Source organism: Sus scrofa, chromosome 13 (genome assembly GCF_000003025.6).
Source record: "Sus scrofa isolate TJ Tabasco breed Duroc chromosome 13, Sscrofa11.1, whole genome shotgun sequence".
Classification (NCBI taxonomy): Eukaryota; Metazoa; Chordata; class Mammalia; order Artiodactyla; family Suidae; genus Sus; species Sus scrofa.
Window position 1 is genome coordinate 78208949 of NC_010455.5, and position 17073 is coordinate 78226021.

At 39.6% G+C, this 17073-nt stretch overlaps 1 pseudogene; it reads right to left on the reverse strand.

Annotated features, from left to right (window-relative positions):
- On the reverse strand, positions 15185–15534 carry LOC100526138 (annotated as a pseudogene).

Sequence of the window (17073 nt, forward strand, 5' to 3'; positions counted from 1 at the left end):
GAGTTCTCCTTAGCGCTCTTCCTACATTGTATTTGCTGGTTCTCTGGCCATTGATATCACCTCGCTGGGCATCTTTTCCAAAATATCCATTTTTTTTCCCTTTATTTTTAGGGCCACACCTGTGGCACATGGAAGTTCCCAGGCTAGGGATTGAATCAGAGCCACAGTCACAACAATGCAGGATCCAAGCTGCATCTGTGACCTACACCACAGCTCACAACAACGCCGGATCGCTGACACACTGAGGGAGGCCAGGAATCGAACCTGCATCCTCATGGATACTAGCCGGATTTGTTTCCTCTGTGCCATGATGGGAACTCCCCATGCTTACCTTTAATTGATGCATAATGCTGGCCAAAATGATAGCAAATAATTGTATTGAATAGCAAGATAAAAACCTTTTCATATATACATATCCTAGTGCAAACTCACATACACGCACCTCTTCAAATTATGTGACCTTGCAAGAATAACAACTTCTCTGGGCCTCAATTATTTTCCATAAAATGATGGGTTGAACTAGATGAGCTCTGGGTACTTTTCATGGTTCTGCCCTGATAAATGAAGGCTAAATACTTATATCCTCAGAATGAATGTAGAAAGCAATTGTACTCAGATATTTGCTGACAAATTGAAGCATTTGAATAACATGGAAGAAAATAAAAGGTTTCTTATAAATCTCTTCCCTGAAGTAATTTTCCTGTGTATATTATGAGCCTGATTTCCACTCTTTCAGGAAATGGAAATTTTACTTGTAGGTCTTGGCTATACTTGATCGATAAAACAAAAGCTTTTGATAAGTAAGAAATATCTAGTTTAAGTACTTTAGAACTGGAAGCTTGGCTTTATTTAGTTCCTGCTGCCAGTGTCATCTTTGATGCCATTCATTTCTCTTTGCCCTGTTTTTCCACCATTAAATAGGGATCCCATGCAACCTTACAGAAAGTTTGTAAACCAAACGAAGTACTGGATTCGAATTCTACCACATGTCCACATGGAGAGTTTTGTAAATCAGTTTTTTCTGTGCACATCGATGTTCTGAACTAGATTACATCCTCTTGAGAGTTGTAGTGAGAGCTAGCATTCCCCTCTGACCTTCGCCCTTGCATACAGTAAGATTTGGTAAGGCCTGGCGAGTGGCTGGCAGCATGTCAGAAACTCATGGGCTGGGTCAAGGCATTCACCCTTTCCTCGCATCAGCCTTGAAACAAATAATGAAAAAGCAAACAAGGTTTCTGATAAGAAACTTGAGTTTTATTCATTTTTAATGTTTTCTTTTGCTATCAACAATCATGGTGAACAAATTCTACGAATGTCTGAAGGGAGAGAAAATAGGGGAGAGAGGATGGACAACCCCCAGAGCACCATGTATGAAATATAAATGTTTGGGTAGCACTGTCCTTCCACCAGATTCCAAGGTGCAGTTTTCTAGCTATTTATATTTTGTGGCTACAAAAAAAGAATAAAGTTTCCAATGAAAAATGAGCAACGAGGCTTTGGAAGATGCTTACAACATGGTTTTCATTGTTCGTAAAAACCGAGATCAGCCTAAGCTCAAATGTCTTGCTGATGTCCCCAACATATTCCATCTTTGGACAGAACCATTAACTATTTTTAAAAAGCCAATAATCAATAAGTCTTAATTTGTTGCACTGACATTTGTGCAGGTTTCATCGAGATGAAATTAATTAGAAAGAAAATGGTTTCTCAGCGATTGGCAAGAGGAAGGAAGTCTGTGGCAAGATAAGTTTGACCCTGTGTCTTGGAAACATTTTAATGAGGTTAAGCCTCAGTGCATTGGGGTCTGGCTGCTTGTTGCATGTGCACTGACATTTCTAATGGGCTCCCAGAGGTTTCCAAAGGGGGCCAATGACTTTGAAGGCACTTCGTGGGTCACCGGAGTTTTAGGTGGAAAGAGACAGTAATAAGACTGAATAGAATGTGTGTAGTGTGTGAATTAGACATCTGGGAGAAACAACTGTGAAGAGCAAATCTCACCAAGACCACAGCACCCTCCCTCCACAGTCTCAGCTGAGATACTTTAGTTTCTGAACACTGTTCCTTAAAGTTCATTCCCATCTCAATTTGCTGGCACCAAAGGGCACTGTTCCTCTCTGAGGGGTCCTCTGCACAGCCCTGCCTGTGCCATCCACCAGGAATAACCAGGTTCTGAGATGAGTGTGGAAGGGATATTCATCCCAGAGCCCTCAGGGGATAGCATTTGCTTTAATTACTTTAGGAACCCTTCGTATCAATGAGACTAATGGAATTAGACAAGGAAAATACAGCAAGACTTGATCAAATACATTGGATTTCTCCCCTCGGTACATAATTAGGTTAAAAGGAGTGATTCAGAGTAAACCCAAGGTCTAGGCTCATCATTAAGGGACGTCTCCAGGGGAGACCAGAAGGGCCTGGACAGCGAGGCTTTAAGCATTGGGATTGCATTTCCCTTGGAGGAAATGCTGAGCAGCCTGGCAGGTCAGTTCTGCTGGGGCCCAGGGCCTGGGGAAGGGGAGGGGGCCGAATGTGGTGGGCTCCCTGATCCCAGCATGGCCACTGCTCTCTTGTAAATGGTTTTCCAATGTGGGATCCCTTTCTCCTCCTTCTGCGACCTCGCTCTCTCTCTTTGCAGACTCACAGGGACATTTGCTGTTGGGTGAGGGCTCTCCCAGCAGGTGAGAAGGTGAGAGCAGCCAAGTGAGCAAGGAGGAAACAAGAAAACTTAAAAAAAAGAGTCATGGCTAAAAATACGGTTTTTCACGAAAGTATCAAGATTTACATAGAGCCTTGGGATATGAGGGCAGCAAAGAAATGGTTGTGGGCATCAGCAGGGTGTGTGCTGCCTCTGAGTTCTGTTTAGAGTTATCACAACTGTTATCATGAGTTATGAGAGCAAACATTTATTCTGCCATCACCATGTACCAGGTACTGTACTAAGCATTCTACACTCACTATTTTCTTTAATGTTGGCAAGACATTTTATGAAAAAGGAACTGAGGCACAGAGAATTTTAGGAACTTACTGAAGGTCACACAGTTGGCATGTGGATGAAGACAGTCTGAGTGCCTTTTGCTCATCAATTACATCTGCTGTGAGAAGTCCACATTGGCGTCACTGCCAGGGAACATCTCTCTATAGCAGAGTTTAAAGGGGGTGAATAATGACTTCCTAGAGAGGCAGGTAGATAAGATTGAGTAAGACAGTTAGAAAGAAAAGGAGTCCATAAACGTGAATGGAGGTCAGCATCAATGATGGTGATACATGACTTTGTGGAGAAAAGGAGAATTTCTGCATCATTAGAGCTATATAAGCATGAGACTCTTTACAGGGCGAATCTGTCCCCTCTAGTGAGCTCCCTCTAGAGGCATGTGGAACACCAGGCTGGCATTGGGGTAACAGGAATCTAGATGTTGCCTCAGGAAAGAGGTGTATCTTGCAGGTTGGGGAAGAGCGGAGGACAATGCCATATGCAACCGAATATTAATCAATCAGAGATGGGTTCAGTCAGGGTTAGGTTGCCTTCTGGACTCCTAAACCCAGAACATGACAAAATAAACTGAGACGAAAAACACACATGATCTCCCAGTTCTATTGCTTTGCATGGCTTCATCCAGAAACATCACTTAAGCCTCCCACTGTGTTTCAGGCATGGGGAGACAAAAGTAAATAAGGCAGCATCTTTACCTTCAAAGGGATCAAGGTTGCAGGAGTTCCTGTCATGGCTCAGCACAAATGAATCTGACTAGCATCCATGAGGACACAGGTTCAATCCATGGCCTCACTCAGTGGGTTAAGGATCAGCGTTGCTGTGAGCTGTGGTGTAGGTCACAGATGCGGCTCGGATCTGGTGTTGCTGTGGCTCTGGCGTAGGCCGGCAGCTACAGCTCCAATTGGACCCCTAGCCTGGGAACCTCCATATGCTTCAGGTGAGGCCCTGAAAAGACAAGACAAAAAAAAAAAAGAGAGAGAGAGAGAGACCTAGGTTGCAAAGATATAAAACCAGAAATTGCAGCAGAGGGAAACCGATGATTGATGCTAAAATGGAGATATAGAAATGTCACCGTTCAGACTCAGGAGGCAGAAGTCAGTTCCATGTGGGTAGTGTTTTAAGTCTCTCAGAATATGTACTATTTATGAATGAAGAGAAGCACCAGGTAGAAGCAAAGAAGTGAGAAGGACATTTGGGAAAGAAAAACAGAGACACTGGCATCCTCTAAAGGATTTGCAATTCTGGATAGGCAGTTGAAAGTCTTGGGAGAAGAGGGAGAATTTTCTTCTCTATTTATCTGTCAAAAGAAAGGAGGATATGGTTCATGAAGAGCAGATTATGGATGGTCTTGAAGAGAAGGATTTGTTTTCCCATCCCATTTAAGAAATGATGGATAAGGATCAAGGACACATTTTAAGGCTATGTTCGATTAAAGACCCACAAGCTTGCTATTGCACCTTCAGCCTGAGTAAGAGAAACACCTAGACAAGCTTGGGAAGTTGGCCACTCAGAAGGACCATGTGTACGACCCTTGAAGAAAAAGCTTCATGGATCAATGGAAGGAGTGCATAATGGGAAACTGGATGTAGTGTTTTAACTCAGGTTTTGCAATGAATTATGTGTGCTTGAATAACTGACTTCCTCTCTCTGGACCTTTTACTTCACTATCCGTAAAATGAAGGGGTTGGACTAGATGGCCACTGTGTTTCTTTTCTGTGACACATCTGCTTTTCTTTTATTCCAGTTTTCTAGGAAATGGATCAGCGATAACAGAGGCTCCATAGGATGTGGGCAAGAGGGCAAGGACATTCAGAGATTTAACACAAAAAGGTAAAGGAGCTCACCAGGCATAGTTGAAACTCAAGGCTTGATTGACAGGGTTCACAGGGTCAAAGGGAGTCAAGGTTTGAAACAGGCATCCTGAGGCTGGTGAGCCCTGGGTTGGGGGCTTTAGCAACTTCACTAAAATCGGAGTGTTTGATATATTCTTGGCTTGATCTGCTATTTAATCTCTGATAAAGTAGAGAAGGCTGTGAGAGGATCTACTCCTGGAGAGTTTTCCCCTCTTACTTCAAATCACAATGCAATGTGAACATTACTGTTGAAATTTTTTAAAGTTCTTCCACATCTCTCTATTTTTCTTTCTCCCTCTGTCATTAAAGCCCTCCTTTCTTTCACCATCATTTTCTTCATTGCAGACTTCTCAGGGCTTTACAAGTCTTTTCAGCCTGTGGTACCAAGAATGCCCCCTTATTCTCTTTTGGAACCAATGAGGAGTTCAGCTGTCTTAGAAAAAACCAGACAACAGAGCTACTTCTCTCAGGGAAGAGCTGTTGGTTCCAGAAAACTACATCTAGATGTGCTTCAACCAACCAAGAGATGTGCAGAGTCCTAGAAGTGGTGAGATGGTACAAGGAAGCCACATACACCAAGTTTCTTAATGTGGTGCTTCTACCACATTTCTTAGTTTTCTCCCACAAATTCGATATCCTGAGTTGCCTTTAATTTCAGAGGATCTTTTTGGAGTCTGTGCCTCTAAATGGTGCTGGGAAAGAATAGCTTCCATCCTCCTGTGTGGGGCTGTTGCATTATTCCACTGGCTTTTTTTTTTTTTTTCCCCTGGGCTTGCCTGGGTAATGTTCTTCCCTTACAAATTTCATCTCACTGCACTGTGCATTGAAACGATGCAGTTATGGAGCGCACAGGGAAAAAAATTATAATGCCATTAAAAGTTATCATAAATTTCAGATCAGCATCACTTCTAATCCGATACACAATTTTACTGCCTCTATAAAGTAGGTGATTTGCAGTGGTCTGAGGCGTCTCCTGGAGCGTTTTACTTCTTTTTAAATTAAACACACCAACTTTGTGCTGAATTCAGAGTGTGGACATAAAAAAGGGGGTAAAAAGGAGAGGGAAGGGACATCAGATGGGAATTGCAATTGAATCTTTATATATGCCATCTTGGCACTGTGGTACTAAATATAGTGCCAGGTAAATAGATGTGCTGAAATATTCAGAATAAAAAACAAATGTTCCAATAGCAGAAGCAGTGAGCCCCGAGAATGTTTCCACAGTGGGTGTGCTTAAAATAATAAAATACTGTTGTTTAAAACTACTCAATCCTAGAAAACCCTACATTGTAAAAAATATATAGAGAGCTGGTATATGTGCAAGGGGCTATGTATGTTGAACATACACATGTATATAAAAACTCCTAGGAAATTAAATAGAGTATAAGGGACTTGATTTTACTGGTTGAAAAGTTACACTGATTATTTCTTAACTCCTTCTGGAAACTTAGGACATCGGAAGTTGTCATTTACTAAATAGTTACTCTGGGATGTGATGTCCCCAGGGCTGATGCATTAGCTCAGGTACAGGCGTGTATACTGTGTACACAGAGGTGATGCACACCCAAGTTCTAGGACAAGAGAGAACTCTGTTCGCAAGGTTTCTGGCTGAAAGGATCCAACTGAAAAATCACATTGCTTTTCCATCATACCCAAATGCAGTTGGTCAAAAAAAAAAAAAAATCGTTTGCTAAGTGTCTATTTATGTAATACTCTGAGCTAAATACTCTGAAGATATAAAGAAAAAGAAAAAACCTATAGGTCTGCTTCAAGAAGCTCACAGTTTAGAGGGGGCACTTTACAGGAAGTCAACCAATGATTCTAGTAGCGCATGTTCAATGTTGTGATAGACGACCAAGCTCACTGGGAGTGCACAAAAGAGGGGCAGCCGCATGTCTGTCCCCCATGATAAAATGAAATAGGGTTCTTATATCCCTTTCAGATTGGTTCTAAGTTTTCCAGTCCAGATATTTTCAAAAATATCAATTGATCAATCAACAAATAATGTATTCAACCCTGGCTGCTGTATGTTATTTATTTCCGTGCTTTAGCACAGTGCCTGGAACAGTCAGAAATGAACTGAGTATTTTTTTTTTTTTTTTGTCTTTTTGTCTTTTTAGGGCTGCACCCATGGCATATGGAGATTTCCAAGTCAGGGGTCAAATCAGAGCTACAGCTGCCGGCCTACGCCAGAGCCACAGCAACAGCAACACAGGATCTGAGACGCACCTGCAACCTACACCACAGCTTAGGGCAACGCCGGATCCTTAACCCACTGAGTGAGGCCAGGGATCGAACTTGTGTCCTCATGGATGCTAATCAGTTTCTGTAGTGGCTGAGCCACCACGGGAACTCCAACTGCATATTTTTGAATTGACAAAGCTGCTGATACAAAGATGAACAATAATACCCAAAATGCAACACAATTATATTGGAAAAGCATTCTTACTTAGGTTATGTCACTTAATCCTTTACAATGAGGGAGATATTAGTTCAACTTTACATATGGAAAAACAGAGACTCCGTGAGGGAAAGCGATTTCTTCCTAAATAAGTATCAGGCTGGACCAAATCCAGACCCCCTGGTTGCATGTTCTGCTCTGGTTCTGTACCAGTTGGATGTGTATGATGCAAATGTGTAGTCATGGGTTTTGGATGAGTCGTGTGCTCAGCCCCTGGGGGGTTGTATTGTCATGGCTGACTCCTAGTAGAACCAGAAGACCTCAACACAGCGTCCTGTGAACTGTGGTGACCAATAATTGCTCTCGTGATGTCCCATGGATAGACAGTTACAGATAAGATGGACAGAAAGCTTTGATCACAATGCAATACTAGAGTCAGGTAATACATAGCATTTATTGGGCACATAATGTTGTCAGCACACTACAGTCTCTTTCAGTCCTCACTATAACCCTATATTTTGTGTGCTGTTATCATCAGCCGTATTTTACAGATGAGAAACCAAGGCAGAGAGTGATTCAGAAATTTGCCTAAGATTATACAAGTGAATATGCTGGAGTTAGGATACTAATCCAGAGAGTTCGCCTCCAGAGTTTGTTGCCTGGAGAAAACAGGACATCATTTATTCACCTCACTTGTGTTGATGGGTGTCCTTGCTATTAACTGGAGACAGGGTGCTGTGCAAAGACATAGTTAATGGAAGCAGAACATGACCTAACATAAGAAGTAGTTGATGTTGTGTGGAAATGAATGATGACTGAATGAATGAATGATGAACGTATATGCTATCACTAGTATATGCTATGTTTCTAGGTATATGCTATCACTGAAGAATGATGTATTGCTTATCTCATAAAGGACAATCATGCATACTTTATTACATTCTGTATTTTGAAAAGAGGTTATATTTGTACAATAGCATTGGCAAAGATGGACCTCTTAATGTGAAATACAATCTACTGTGAAGTCTAAATATCTATTAACTAGCTAATTAATGCAGTAGTTAGTGAACATTTAAGTGCATGCTAGTGTGTTAGATACTCTGATAGGAGTTCATTTATTATAGTGCTATTGTTTTTAATTAGTCAGACCATCTTACCTGAAACACACAAATGTTTAATCTTTAAATGAAAATAAATACCAAGGAATTGGTGATGAATACTGGGTGATATTTAGTTTTAACCTATAGCTTAGGTTCTATTTAAACACACACTGGGACTGGTTGAATTTGGGACAAATATGAAGGCTTTCATTTCACCCTACCTCATTTTGGGGGGACTTCTTGAAGGTGATGAAGATTGGTGACAGGGGTTAGCTGGCCATGGGGAAAGAAGAGCAGTTTCAGTGATGAGACTGTGTCCTGTGTCTGGCCACTCTTTAGAGCTCTTAATACATGCACATTTGCCATTTCACTGAGGAAGGCTGGGACTCATGATACCCTGAAGTCAGGAGCTTAAATAAAAATACAATTGTCAGTGACAAAGTTAGGGCTGGGAGAGAAATGTATCATTAATTAGTCATTGATGAATGAATTTGATAATTAAACAATAATTCATTTTACTTTTCAATGATTACTCTAAAAATAGTTTTAAATAAGCTTTCAGATACTTTGGTGAGATGATCCCACTGGGCTTAGGGAATATGAATAAAAATTTTTAAAAAGGCATTTTAGAGAGTTCTCTTGTGGTGCAGCAGGTTAAGGATCCAGCATTGTTACTGCAGTAGCTCTGGTCCCTGCTCTGGCACAGGTTTGATTCCTGGCCTGGGAACTTCCACATTCCATGGGTGCAGGCCAAAAAAAAAAAAAAAAAAAAAAAAAAAAAGCATTTTAGTATCCAATTCAAATTAATAAAACATTTTAGTTAGAAAGAGATATTAGCATTTCTTCATAATCGAGACCAGAAATTTTATTATATAAGAAATTCTATATAACAGATTAGATCCGTTAAAAAAGGCTTTAGTTGCAAGTAACAGAAAATCTGACTTAGAATGATTTTAGTACATGGGATTTTAAGAACTATATTTACTTTTACTGTGAATAGATATTTCTGATGTCTCTGGACATAGGGGGCTGGAGGTTTTGGTTCAGCTGTGTTAGCAGAAGCAGGCTTGGTTTTTACATTTCAATTTGGCTCTCTCATGTTTGCAATATGGCTTCACAGTTAGAACCAAGTACCCTTCAAAGATAAGAGAGGTGGTAGGAAGCCACATTGTTTAGCTTAAAAGAACAAAATTTTTCTGAAAAATCCCAGCAGATTCCAACTTCATTTCATTGTGAAAAATTATGTCTCAAAACAGTCCTAGCTGCAAAGGATGCTGGGAAAATGTGCACTCACATGATCTGGCCTCTATGGAATCAGGGAGAAGAGGTTTGAAGAGGTGTTCAATCTATTAGCCTGCGGTGAGTGTTCATAGATACACTCACAAATCTTACACCAAAATGAGTTAATTTATATAATTAGCATATTGTCTCTAAAATATATTATGAAAAGCTTCAAATATCCAAAAGCACAGACAATAATATAATAAATCCCCTTGAATCAAAACTCATCTTCACTAAATCTTAACTCATGGCTGATTTTCATATATATCCCCCCAATGAAAGATATCTCTCGATATTTTAAAGCAAATCTTTATCGCTATGTTGTTTTATCCATTAAGATTTCAGTGTATGTATCCAGCAGTTATGGGCTATTTAAAAAGAAATTATAGCTATTCTACCCCCATCACTCCAAAATTAAATTAACAAAAATGCCTTAATTTGACCAAATATTTAGTTTACATTCACATTTTTCCAATTATCATTTTTTAAACAGTTTGTTTGAATCAAGTATAATGTTGCCTTTTCTTTATAGAATCAGCTATTCATTATTTGTTCGTGATTTTAGAAAATTTTTAAATTGATGTTTTTATTACTAGTGGTTTGTTTTCCCCTCATTATAGACAAATGCCTAGGCACTGAAGTATTCTGAACTACTTATAAAAGTCAAAGATTTGGAGTTCCTGTTGTGGCTCAGCAGGTTAAGACCCTGACATAGTGTTTGTAAGGATCCCTGGCCTCACTCAGTGAGTTAAGGATCTGGCATTGCCACAAGCTATGGCTTAGGTTGCAGATGAAGCTCAGATCTGGTGTTGCTGTGACTGTGGCATAGGCCAGCAGCTACAGCTCTGATTTGACCCCTAGCCTGGGAACTTTCATATGCTATAGCTGCAGCCCTAAAAAGAAAAAAAGAGAAAGTCAAAGATATATTGTGGGAGCCCAAGGTTTGAGCATTTGTACACAAAGAATCATACACTATAGGGTTTACTGGATCTGAGTATTGCTACCTAAAATCCAGATTGAAGGTTGAGAGATTGGAAAGTAGGTGTATTTCTTTGGTGCATTAAGTAGTCTCAGACTAAAAGAGCTACATAAACTTCCGAGTTTGGGGGTGACCATGTAGCATGTGTGGGGCTGGTAGCACAGATGCAATGCCCTTCCTAGAGCCTGTTCAGGCTAGCAAGTTTGTTTATTCAAAATCAACAGTAGGGAAGCCCTTTCCAAATATGACTCAAAGCCCAGAAGCCATAAATGGAGAGACTAATAAATCTGAGGACATAAAAATCAAACACTTGTATGTGAAAAGAAAGAAAATCTCAAAACACTAATGAGTTTAAAGACAGATGACAAATTAGGGGGAAAGTGTGCAATTCACAGACAAAAGGCAAGCTTCGGGTAAGAGATGATGGTGCCTGAACTGGGCTGATCTGGGGACAGAGTAAAGCTTTGGGGTGTTTTGTGGGAGTAGAGCCAGCGGGTCTGCTGACAGGTTGGAATTAGGACATGAGGGGGAGAGCAAAAAGGGGATGAATTCTAGAAAAATTGTTGGAAAATAGGCAAGTCTCCAAATTAAAAAAAAAAAAAAAGTAGGTGTAAGAAGCTGTAGGTTAACTGTTCCTCTCTGAATAACGGGAACATAAAACTGCAATGAGTATACTGAAGCACTTACCCATAGGTGATGGCCTTGTGATCCATGGACAAAGAGGAGAGTCAGGTATTTGCTGTGTAGGAGACAACAGTTCTAGTGTCAGGAGGCCTGTGTGAGGGTTCTGACCCTGTTCTTTACTACCTGTGTGATCCTGGGCTTGCCAACTCAGCCTCTTTGACCTCTATTTCCTCATAGGTAGAACAGGTCTAGTAATATCCTAATCATCCATTTCTTCTAAAGTTTAGGCATAGACTTTTGATATAATTCCTCATTATGGAAAATTTATCTGATGATCTGTTTCAACTAACAACTTGGTAAAAAGTGAGTACTAGGGAGTTCCCTTCATGGCTCAGCGGTTAACGAACCTGACTAGGATTCATGAAGATGCGGGTTCGATCCCTGGCTTCACTCAGTGGGTTAAGGATCTGGCGTTGCTATGAGCTACAGTGTAGGTCGCAGACCTGGCTTGCATCCCGTGCTGCTGTGGCTGTGGTATAGGCTGGCCGCTGCAGCTCCAATTCAACCCCTAGCCTGGGAACCTCTATATGCGGTGGATGCAGCCCTGAAAAACAAACAAACAAAAAAAGGTGAGTACTGTATTTATAGAACTAGGATTCTATGCCTAAAAATTACTAAATAATAAAAAGTTTTTTTCTCTACTCTTCTAAGCAGGGCTTCTTAGAATAGGCATTTGTCAGGGACCTTGCATGATGAGATGTTTACATCTTTTTTTTTTCTTTTAATGGCCACACCCGCGGCATATGGAAGTTCCTGGGCTAGGGGTCAAATTGGGGCTGCAGCTGCAGGCCTTCATCACAGCCACAGCAACACAGGCTCCTTATCCCGCTGAGTGAGGCCAGGGACACTCATCCTCATGGACTCTATGTTGGGTTCTTAACCTGCTGAGCCACAATGGGAACTCCACGTTTACATCTTTAATGCCAATTTTGATTACCTCAATCAAAACTGTGAAACATTAAGAAACCACCACTGTGGGGAATATCAGACCACTCTGTCTTTAAAAAGAGCATTACTGAGTTTTAACATACATGCAATAAACTGCACATATTTAAAGTTTATAATTTGACAAGTTGTATATATTTATATGATGATAAAACCATCACAAAGTAATGAATATATCCAATGTCCCTATATGTTTTTTCTGCCTCTTTTTAATTCCTGTATTTCATCCCTCTCCATCTCACCCTTCCTTCTCTAATAAAGTATTGATTTTCTTTCTGTCTCTATAGATTAGTTGAATTATCTAGAATTTTATGTAAATGTAATCATATAGTATTTACACTTTAATTGTCTTGCTTCTTTCATTTAGTATGATTATTTTGAGATCCATCAATGTTGTTGCATGTATTACTTGTCCATTTTATTGCTGAGTAGTATCTCATTGTATGGATATCTCTAAATGTGTTTATACATTCACCTGCCAATGGACATCTGGGTTGTTTCTAGTTTTTAGCTATTACAAATAATGGTACTAGGAACATTTATACACAAATATTTGAATGGATATATGCTCTTTATTTCTTTGTGTAGAGCCATATTTCCATCTGGTATTTTCCTTCTGTGTAAAGAATCTCTTAATTTTTATTTTTGGATATAGATCTGTTGGTGATCAATTCTTTCAGCTTTTTCTCAAATTTCAAAATTCCCCCCTCTTTAATACATTTTGTTTCTGAAACATATTTTTGCTGGGTACAGAATTTGAGGTTTTTTTTAACTTTTTTAAAAAAATGAAGTATAGTTGATTTACAATATTGTGTTAGTTTCAGGTATATACAGCAAAGTGATACGTGTATATATATTTGTTCCATTATAGGTTCTTATAGGATATTAAATACAATTCCCTGTGCTATATAGTATGTCCTTGTTATTTATCTATTTTATATATAGTAGTGTGTATCTCTTGATCCCAAACTCCTAATGTATCTTAATTTTTTCTTTAGTATTTTAAAGGTTGATCCCATTGTCTTCTTGCTTTACTGTTTCTGAAAAGAAAGCTACTATAATCTTCATCTATATTCCTTTGAAAAGCTAGATGTCTTTTGTCCTCTAGCTGTTATTATGGCTTATTTTTATTACTTGTTATTAGTAATTTGATTGGGCAGTGACTTGGTGTACTTTTCTTCATGTTTCTTGTGCTTGGATTCATTGAGCTTTAGGATCTGTGGTTTATAGTTTTCACAAATCTGGAAGTTTTTCAGCCATTATTCATAAAAATTTTTCCCTTCCCACCATGTGCAAATAGGCTCTTGAATTTTTTATTCAGAGCACTGACGTCCTGCTTTTTCTCCTTCTTCTACCCTTCTTCCTTCTTCTCTCTATTCGTATCTTTGGGATAAAATATTATTTTTTCTTTTTCTTTTTAGGGTTGCACCTGTGGCACATGGAGGTCCCTGGGCTAGGAGTGAAATCAGAGCTGCAGCTGAGGCCTGTGCCATAGCCACAGAAACACCAGATCTGAGCTGCATCTTCGACCTACACTGTAGCTGGCGGCAATGCTGGATCCTTAAGCCACTAATTGAGGCCAGGGATTGAACATGAATCCTCATGGACATGAGTCAGGTTCTTAACCCACTGAGCCATGATGGGAACCCCTCATTTGGGATAATTTCTATTGTTAATTCTAGTAACTCTCACTGATTTGAGTTGGTGTAGGTTGATTGACATTTTTCCTCATTTAAGTTACTTTTTCCCGATTCCTTACATGCATGGTAATTTTTGATCTGATGACAGACATCATGTGTTTTTCCTTTTTGGGTGCTATTTTCTTGAATTTTGTTCTGGGATTCAGGTAAGTTTCATGGAAACAGTTTGATCCTTTTAGATCTTGTTTTTTAAATCTGCTAGGTGAGATCAGAGCAATTAACCATATTTGGGTGTATTTCTGGACTCTATTATGTTCTTTTAATCTATGTGCCAATGTATATTGTTCTGTAGCTTGGTAGTAAACTTTAAAATTGGCTAGTATGAGTACTCCAAATTTATTATTCTTTAAAAAATTGTTTTATCTCTGCTAATTTCTGTGCCTTTCTATATGCATTTTAGGATTAGTTTGTCTATATAAGCAAAGAATATTACAGGGATTCTGACTGAATTACACTAAATCAATCAATTTGGGGAAGGACTGATATCTTTATTATTTGAATCTTGCAATCCATGAACTTGTTATGACTCTCCATTTATTTTGGTTTTCTTTGATTCCTTCATTAGTGCTGCGGTCTTTTTTCTCTCCTTCTAGGAAGTGGATTATGCAAATATCAGAACTGTTGTTATTGTCCCACAGGTCCTAACATTATTTTCTTCTTTTTTTTATAGTATTTTTTTCTCTTTGTTTTTCTGATTGGATAATTTCTATTGAACTATCGTCAAGTTTCACAAACATTTTATCTGTGATCTCCATTCTGCTATGAGCCTATCCATTGAGTTTTACATTTCAGTTATATTATTTTTAAATTCTAGAATTTCCATTTGGTTCTCCTTGATGTCTTATGTTTCTTTCCTGAGATATTTTATTTTTGCATTTATTTTAAGAGTGTCCATGATTGTTATTATTTTTTTTCACATTAGAGAAAAAAAAAGCTGCCTTAAAAAACTTATCTGATCATGTTAACGTCTGTATCATTTTGATATTGGTGTCTTTCACTGTCTTTTCTCATATGACTGGATATTTTCTTTTTTTTTTTTAAGTAACAAATGTAATTGATCTACAGATAAAAACTACTCAGTGAGGGTCTGTAGCCATTTCAGCCCCAAATCTGCTGGCATTACATCCTGGGCTGTCTTGAGCAACTGGGTTAACTAGTTATTTATTAACTTTATCCACAGTATTAGAAAAATAAGGCATCATCATATCAGTTTATGTGAACTGCATGGCTGGCAGGCAAATCCAGTTCCTTATATTCCATATTTTTTCTTTAGCTCTTCTACTTTGTTGCTATGTGCTTTCATGGCATCTTCCTTGGAAGTCCATGTCAGCCCATTCCAGGCATCCCACTTGGCCTTACCTTTGAGGTCCAAAATTCCAGGCTGTTTTGTATTTATGTCACCCACAGTCGCTTGTTTGTAGTGGCCGGAGATGAACAGCATCTCATCATCTGCTGGTTTGGTCTTAAGATTCTTGGCTTCCTCAGCAGCTTTCTCAAACTCTGCCTGAGACATGCTGGCAGGGTTGCAACGATTCCAGGGAGCCTGCCTGCGGAGCTGGTGAGGAGCTGGAAGCCAGCAGCACAGGACTCCACTGGCATGATTGGATATTCTCCTTGTTTATCATCTGCTGAATAATTTTGCACTGTATCCCAAATATTTTGATTATTATGAGACTCCAAGCCTTGATAAATCCTATGGAGGATGTTGATATTTTTGTTTTAGCAGGAAAATGACCTGATTAAGTTCAGGCTGCTAGTTTCAATCTGTCTTCTATGGGCTGTGTTTCTAATATCTGATAAATTTTCAGAGCCTTAGCAGCACTATTTGAATCTGTCCCACATGTATGCCATCCAGTGACCAATCTGGAAGCTATATGATGGTCTATCTGTCCAGTTCTCAAATTATTTGGTATACTGTTCAGGATTAGATCCAAGCATGGCTGAGAGTTGAGTTGGTCCAGGTGTTTATAAACAACTTTATGTGCTTGCTTCCCAAGCTTCTACCTCTTTGCTATTTTCCTGGTTCCTTTTTTGTTTTCTGGGGCTCCCCTTTTCCCTTCCAGAAAGCTGGGGATTTAGTTACCCTGCTTGCGACCTTCCTCTGGTACTGTTTCTATATACAAAATCAAGTCACATAGGAAGGAGAGAGAGAGAGAGAGAGAGAGAGAGAGAGAGAGAGAGAGAGAGAGAGAGAGAGGGGAGAGAAATGGGAAGTTGGTCTTATCCTCTCGGGAACTTGGCCTTACTGATAGAAAAAATTTACCCCCTCCTCAAGAGTTTTGGCTCCTGGGGACTTCTGTTGCTGCTGCCACTGTGGGTTTGCTTGGAGGCTGGAGTGCTCAAGAATGGAGCAAAGAAAAAAGAAGATAGGAATCTACACTCTATCTGAACATTGGGAGTTCCAGTTTCCATTTCCAGAGCCAGAACTAGAAAGCTATTACTGGAGCATTCTCTGTACCAGGGTGCCAACTTCTGGGTTGGGGGATGCACTGAGATCAGGTCAGAGAGTATTGGTGAGATGCCACTGCTTCAGTGATATTTTGAATTCTGGTCTGCATGCTACTATTTAATTTTCAGAGTTTTTTGTTCAGGTTTTAAAGCTGCATTCAGTGGGAGAGGATCTTAAAAGATCCTGGAGGAGTGTTTGGAAATCATAGTCTCTGGTATCTAGACTAGAGAGGGAACAGTGTGAAGACATAGAAATAATTGGCTCTTGGGTAAACAATGGAGATGGCAAAGAGATAGAGAAGACTTAGATAGTATATTTTCTTCAATGAACTTTCCAAGCAATTTGGGAGGGATAGGATGGGGACAAGCTTAGCACAAAGGAAACAATTAGCAAATTAAGATGCAAATCATTGTACACTCTGGAGCTGTTTGTAGAGTTTGGAGAAGCCACAGGAAGAATAGGCTTTGTGTGCTTGAGAGCCAGGGCACAGAAAGTGGCTGGCTTCTTTCGGTCTGGGGAAGTCTGGGTAGCACATTAATGAATGGAAAATATGATGTGTTTGAATTAGTGTTTAATGCTGTGTCAGCACCTCTGACAAACAAAGGGTTAATATACTTAATCTATAAGGAACGCCTACCAATCAATAAGAAAAAGATAGCCCAGCAACTGAAAAATGGGCAAAGGACATA